This window comes from Chamaea fasciata, unplaced genomic scaffold (genome assembly GCF_029207755.1).
Source record: "Chamaea fasciata isolate MVZ Bird 193981 ecotype frontalis unplaced genomic scaffold, bChaFas1.0.hap1 SCAF_34, whole genome shotgun sequence".
NCBI classification, from domain to species: Eukaryota; Metazoa; Chordata; class Aves; order Passeriformes; family Sylviidae; genus Chamaea; species Chamaea fasciata.
In genome coordinates, this window is record NW_027094119.1 from 994,833 (window position 1) to 1,002,500 (window position 7,668).

Below are 7,668 nucleotides of genomic sequence, written 5' to 3' on the forward strand. Positions count from 1 at the left end.
GTATGCTCCCATCTGGAATCTGCTCTGGGGCTGGAGACAGAAGCAGTTTGGTGTCTGCAGGGTTGAGAAATGGGGTGCTGTGGATGTGGCAAGTGCTACAGCTGAGTAATTCTCAAAGCTTCAGCTGTGTCTGCAGGTGTTCACCATTCCCCATTGCCTGGAGATCCCAGTTATGCGGCTGATCCTATTAGCCATGACCCCATTGTTCTTCCACATTCCACTTTGGGGCTGGGTTCAGCTCTAGAGTGTCCTGCAGGGAAAGCTCCCGGAGGGGAGGAGCACTGGGAGATGCGGGGATCTGGGGGACTGTTGGAGGATGGATAGTGTTGGAGTAGGGATCCACTTGCCTTCAGCTCCCTGCCAAATCCCTTGGCCCCCAGAGGTACTTGGGCCCTACAGGGGCAGGCGGCCCGTGCAGGAAGTCGGCGAGATGCCAGGGCCGCAGGAGGGATGGACTCTGTGCCAGGGCTGGGCTCATAGCCAGGGCTGAGGGCTGTGCTAAACTGGGTTTTGGCCTGAGGCATGTACAGGAGGGGGCAGGGAGAAGTTCTGGAGGGGATTAAGGTGCTCCCGCTCTGGTGCCACCTCAGCCAGAGCTGCCCAGTGTGATAGGAAGATGAAGGTGGCTCTGCTCAGCATGGCCCTGCTCCTCCCCATCCTGCTGTGCCTCCCAGTACAGGCCAAGATGAGGCCCAATATCACTATGTCCCTATATCCTACCCTATGTAGCCTACCATCCCATCCTTTTGGCCTCCTCAGACATCTCCTCTCCAGGTTCTCCTCTTGGTTGGATTCCCTCCCACTGATCATTCCCAAGTCTTTTTCCCCCCTTTTCCCCCTCAGTCCTTTGCCTATCTCCCTGTCCACGGCAGCACCGTCTCCTGATGCCATTCCTGGACTCCTCACCTACTCCCAAACCATCTCCCAGCCTCTCTGGTTTTGTCCTCATCTATCCTGTTTCTTCTGTCTCCATCAAGCCCCTCCCTTGCAATCCCATGTCCCTACAATGGAATTCCTTTCTTCTCCCCTGTATCCAACAGGGCCCCTTCCACACCCTCAGCCCAGTCCCTTGGGCTCTTCAGGTCACCCCACTTCAGTGTCTTTCATCTCCTTGGAGGCTCTCAACCCCCATCCCATTGTCTGCACCTCCACCCTGATCCATGCACCCGTGTCCCCCCACAGCCCTACAAGGCCCAATCCAGCCCAGACCTTTGCAATCCTTTCCAGGCACTCCTGAAAAGGGCTGAAAATGATCACTGGATGAGGAGCGGGGTGCTGGGATTGGAGGGCATCCCCTCTAGGAATGGAGGGGCAGTTTGGTCCTATTGTCCCTTGCTGACACTAGGGTCATCCCAGGGACCTGCAAGGTCTCCTGGTCCCTCTGGAGATTGATTTAGACAATGTTGAAATAGTGAAAACACTGCTTGTGGATATCATGAATTCTGCCGGCCTCAGACCCTACCCCCACAGGGCCACCACACTGCAGGTCATCCCAGTCTGTCCTACACGGCCCAGTGCACCCCTGCTGATCGCCTAGACACCAGCCCTGCCCCATGGAATTTTCCCAGGGAACCCCCTTTCCCAGGGCCCCTGTTGCCTTCTCGCCCCTGTCACCCCAGGACCCCACTGGATGACTCAGGACGCAGCCCCTGCCCCATCTGTGCCTCTCGGTCAGGACCCCACAACTTCTGGGCAGGAACACAGCAGCTCCTGCACCCCCCCATTGCTCCCCGCAGGCTTCTTCCCAGGTACCCCCTTGCTTTCCCCTGCCTCCCAGTCCATCCCAGTGGCCCCAATGTGTCTCTAACGCTGCCTTTGTCCCTTGCCCCCCCGCAGCTGAAAAGCTGTCAGGGTCCGCAAATATATGCGGGGAACCTGATGATTCGTTTTAGGGATCTCAAGGCGCAAAAGACACAGCGGGGGACAACTCAGTTTGCTCAATCCAAAATGCATTTTTATTTAGTGCCCAGAAGTGCGATAGAGGGGATTTGAAGGGAAATAAAGGATAGTGAGGAAAGAGAAAGTGGGGGTGGGTTATAGCTACCAACGGAGAGATGAAATCCTCGTGGTCCAGCCAACAGACCCGTCTTCTTCTGTGGGGAGATCTCAAAGTCTGTGATTAACTCAGGGGTCCTTATAGTCCTCTTTGAAGCGACAGGCAGTTGGCCAAACAGGTGGGGGAAATCATTACAGTGTGTTCGTTTTGAGAACTCAGAACAAGTCGGTCGTCAGCAGGTACAGTGTCAACCAGTACGAGTCAGCAGGCGCGGTCACTTCACCGTGACTTGCCCATTGTTTCTGCTCAGGTTCTGATGTTTCAATACGCATGCTGGGTTTTTCCATCGAACACACCGGCAGGCAGCACTTGGCCAACATCTCACCTCAGCCAGGCCAGAACTCCTATGTTGAGATTTTAAAGTCCCTTTTAGGGGTTTCAGTCTCTGTCCTTGACGATGGTTGTGAGGCAGACGAGGGATCTTCGGACCGTCTCTTACACCACCCCGTGACTCACGATTGTCGTCAAGAGAGCTCCTTCAGCAGGATTTCGTAGTCTTGCGAAGTCTTCAGGACTCGTCCACGTTGGTAGCATATCCCAGAAAACAGAGACAGTAGAGAGAGTGACAGAGAAAGAGAGAGAAAGAGAGGAAAAGGAAAAATAGGGAAAGGAAATAAAAGAGAAACAGAATCAATCAATATTGATTAGAACAATTTCTGAAAATAATAATTAGCAAAAGTACAATCAATAATAATTTAAAACAATTTTTAAAAACCATTTTTTTCAAATATTCAAAACAAATCACAAAAATCCAACATCAAATCATCCAAACATCAAATCATAAAAATCAAAACTAATCATAAAAACTAATTTTCACCTAAATATAATCTATTTATAGTTTATAATGATGGATTGTGTACATTCATTATAGACATCAATTGCGTTAACCATTTCATCAATCTCCAATTCATAATGAATAAGATTGCTAAGAAAACAAAACCAATCAAAACTAAAATCAAAAGAACAACAATGGGATGACACACTTTGTTCAGGATACCTGTGGCAGTAGGTGACCACCCAAAAAGGGTATCCCACCACCTGTGTTCAGCATCTTTTCTTACCCTTTCCATGACATAATGTATTTTTCTCACATTGTGATGAATAGTTACCAGGGTTTTCTGTCTGTTTTTCTTGATCTTTTCCAAAACTTCAATTAAGTCCTGATGAAGCAACAATTGCTTCACCAAAATAAGATTCATCCCAACAGGGGGAGGCAATAATTTGTGCATCACTGTATAATCAGATTGTAAAAGGTAATAAGAGGTAACTGGGGCTATGTAAGGAAAATCACATCCTATAATTTTGATAAAGTTACAAACACAGTAATTTGAGTGATTTTTAGTATCCACCACTACATTTTCTAAACTACAACACCACAAGCAGTTCTAGAGCATGCACACCCATTGCCCATATATATTAGCACCGTTACAAATGTCTGGTTAGGGTGAATTTCAAAGTGGCAGATATTTTGTTCTGTGTCCAGACAAATATCTTGAGCGATAATTGCATTAACAGTATCAGGTGCACTGAGGCATTACGTATGGTTATTATAATTGAGGCGGCAACTGACAGCATAACACAAAAACTGTGACTGTGTTTGTACTGGGGTTGTAAGTAAAATTCACTAAAATCCACCAGGATTGGAAATCTCTTTCAAAATCATTGGCATTGTCCCAAACTATTTTCCAAATTTCAGCAGGAAAAGTGCCTTCCTCTCCTTCTCTTATAATTGAGGCGGCAACTGACTGCATCCATAGCTGTGCCTGGATACAGCTGAGAGCCAAAGAGACATTGCTTTGTGTGGCACCAAGTGTATCGATTATCCATTTGTGATCATTCACATTTGTCTTTTCCCAGTTTGGTAATATGTTTGATAGCAACCACTGATGTGTCCCCAAAGCCAAGAAGGATGACTGCAATGGTTGTTATAATTTGGCCAAATCCCTAGTTGTAGCAGCCAATTTGTTCATTAATACTTCTGAGAATTCCCAATTTCAAATATTTATCATGTTTTATATGGCCTTCATGTCCCTCGAAGTTCTCCTGTGAAAAGTAAGCACAACAGAATCTGCCACCAGAAGGCAGAAAGTTAGAATGATGGGCTTGCTCTTCAGGTCACCAAAAGGGGCACAAGGCCTTGTCCACGCATGGACACGAGGGTAGGGAGGGACCCACTACCGTCTCGGAAGGGCGACACTGCTCTTCAGGCCACAAATTGTGCACCCGAAGCCTTGTCCACGGGCTATAGTTGGACAAAGTCAGGAGAGCGGAGAGGGCTGCCTGCTAACTTAGAATACCCTCAGCTGTGACCTTGCCCGCGACTGTGTAATAGGGCACGAGCAGTAGGGAGGGACTGACTACTGTCTCGGAAGGGCAAACTGCTCTTCAGATTGAAAAGTGTACACCTCTACCTTTGTCCACGGGGTACAGTTGGAAACAATCAGTAGCTTTTGAGGGACAGCTACTGTCTCTGATCTCCCTCAAGGCACAGTAACATCGTGGCGGGAAATGGTGCAATCACTTGTGTTACGGTGCATATCAACTGCCACTCAGACTAACGATTTAGATCTTATAGTTAGGCCAGCTGATAGTCCTATCAAAGCCCAGACTGTAAGCAAGGAAGAATTCCATCTGGCTAGTTTGGAATTCTTGAATTCTGAACATGTATATGTAGATGGGTTTCATCATGAAAAAGTCTGGGAGGGACTAGCTGAGTTCCCAGAACCTTATGAAACTCGAGTTATCAGAGAGAATAAGGGAGATGGGACTGAGTGTGCAGGAAAAGGGCGTGAAGAGCAGGATACATCTGCAGCTCTTCCTGGGAAGAACACAGCGGATGGGCCTTCAGTACCACCTATGGTTTCTATTTCGGATACCATTCCGCCTTGTCCGTGTTGTTCAACCCGGTTCACGAGAATGCTAGGCCTTATTGAACACCTAAAAAGGGCTCATGGACATAAAAACATCATGTTCCAGTGCTCAAAATGTGGGAAACAAAACACCAAGTACCACAGTATTGCATGTCACATGCCACGTTGTGTCGGCAAAAGAGATGTGGTTCAAATGGGTGATTGGAGGTGTGAAGTATGCCAACAACAATTTAACACCAAAAGTGGCCTCAGTCAACATAAGAGGCACGCTCACCCAAAGGTGAGGAATGAGGAAAGGATTTCCTCTGGTAAGGGAGCCACCTCTGCGAAGGGAGGCCGTAAGAGGGTGTGGACTGAAGAGGAAGAATCCCTCCTAAGACAATTAGTGGTGACCTATGCCGATGAAAAGAATATTAATCAGAAAATAGCCGAACATATTCCATCTAAAACGGTCAAACAAATTAGCGATAAAAGACGCACCTTGAATAATTCCTCCAAAAAACGTAAAGTTCATAATGATGCTGAGAAAGAGGAGATTGATGGTGCTCCTAAGAGATCTATATTTGGCTTATCTGGAGAAGGTAAACTGAAACAACATTACTTAAATGTAATCAATTTGGAATTGGCTGATGGCAGGTTCCCTAATTACCAGGAGGCGGTTCAAAAAATATTAGATGGGCTAGATCCGCAGAAAGTGGTTAATGAGGTTTATGAAGATTTTATTGAAAGAGGTTTTGGTAAGCTTAGCCAGAAAAGCAACACCAAGCAAAGGAAGAAGAGTAAGAAAACATCTAGAGTGAAGGAAAGGAAAAAATCCAAGAATAAAACCAATTGGATGTGTAAGAAGACGTTGAGAAAGGCCAAGTACTTAAGGTATCAGAAACTATTCCAGGACCATAGAGGAAGGCTAGCGCGCCTCATCATGGACGATACGGAGGCTTTGAAATGCCCTATTCCATCTGAGGTTGTCCACCAAACCTTTAAAGAAAGATGGGAAACATCCGTAGAGTTTAAAGGCCTCGAGGATTTTCCACCATACCATGAGGCTTTTAACTATGCTTTTGAGACTCTAATCACTAAGAAAGAGATTGACAAGAACTTGAAAGAAATGCGTAGAGTCTCTGCTCCCGGGCCAGATGGGATTACGGTGGGAATGCTTAATAAGACAGATCCCGAGTTTTCCCTGTTGAAAGAGATCTTCAACATATGGCTGTTTACTGGAACATACCCTGATGCACTTCGGGAATGCACAACGGTTCTATTACCTAAATCCACCGAGGTAAGCAAACTTAAAAACATCAATAACTGGAGACCCATTACCATCGCCTCCACTATTTGGAGGTTGTTCTCCAAAATTGTTACCGCTAGGGTAACCAGTGCATGCCCCATCCACCCAAGGCAAAAGGAGTTTACCCGTGCATCAGGTTGTTCAGAGAATCTTAAGCTATTACAGCTTTTGATGAAGCATTGTAAACGGGAGAAGCGAGAACTAGGGGTGGTTTTTGTGGACATTGCCAAGGCATTTGACACCGTATCTCATCAACACACCATTACAGGATTGATGCAGAGGGGAGTTGATCCACACGTGGTTCAGCTCATCGAGGAAATGTATAAGAACATTACCACCTGTATTGATTTGAAAGGAACAAAAACCAATCCTATTAAGATCCTAAGAGGCGTTAAACAGGGTGATCCGATGTCACCCTTGTTGTTTAATCTGGCGCTAGACCCTCTTTTATGTAAACTGGAAAGGACCGGTGTGGGGTTCCATCAGGATGGGTTCAAGTTAACAGCAATGGCGTTCGCCGACGACTTGGTGTTGCTTAGTGATTCATGGGAAGGAATGTGCTCGAACATAAAAATACTGGAGACCTTTTGTGAACATACTGGTCTCCTGACGCAGGGTGAGAAATGCCACGGCTTTTACATCAAGCCTACTAAGGACTCTTATACCATCAATAACTGCCCTGCTTGGAAAATCAATGGCACCCCCCTTAATATGATTCATCCAGGAGAGTCCGAGAAATACCTGGGGGTTATGATTGACCCATGGACTGGCTTTGCTGATTCCAACCTCTTCGGTAAATTGGAAAAATGGTTAAATCGGATTTCGGAGGCACCACTTAAACCTCTTCAGAGGATGGACATTTTGAGAACGTATACCATCCCGAGACTTATGTATCTCGCTGACCACACCGAGCTTAGATCATGGCTCCTCGCGACCCTTGACTTGCTGATTAGGAATAAGGTCAAGGAGTGGCTTCACCTGCCACAATGCACTTGCGATGCCATCTTTTACGCGGCATTTAAGGATGGAGGGTTAGGGCTACTCAAATTGGCAGCGCTCATTCCAAGTATTCAGGCGCGTAGACTGCACAGACTTGTGCACTCAGCGGATACGACTCTACATGAGTTTTTGAGAAGGGAACAAGTCGAGAAAGTGTACGAGAAATTATGGATACAAGCAGGAGGGGAGAAAGAGTCTATCCCATCAATTTGGGAGCCTATTCCGAGTAATGGAACTTTCAAACCAGGAGCAGTGGTGGGGTCTGAATGGGAGGTGCCTTTCCATAAAATCCAATATCCTAAGCCATGCGACTGGCGAAAGATTGAGTTCAATCGCTGGAAGACACTAAGTGTCCAAGGGCATGGTATCCAGAATTTCGAAAATGACACCATCAGTAATGCGTGGGTGAGGCATTATCGGGGCATACCACACCGCCAATTGTTAACTGCATTGCA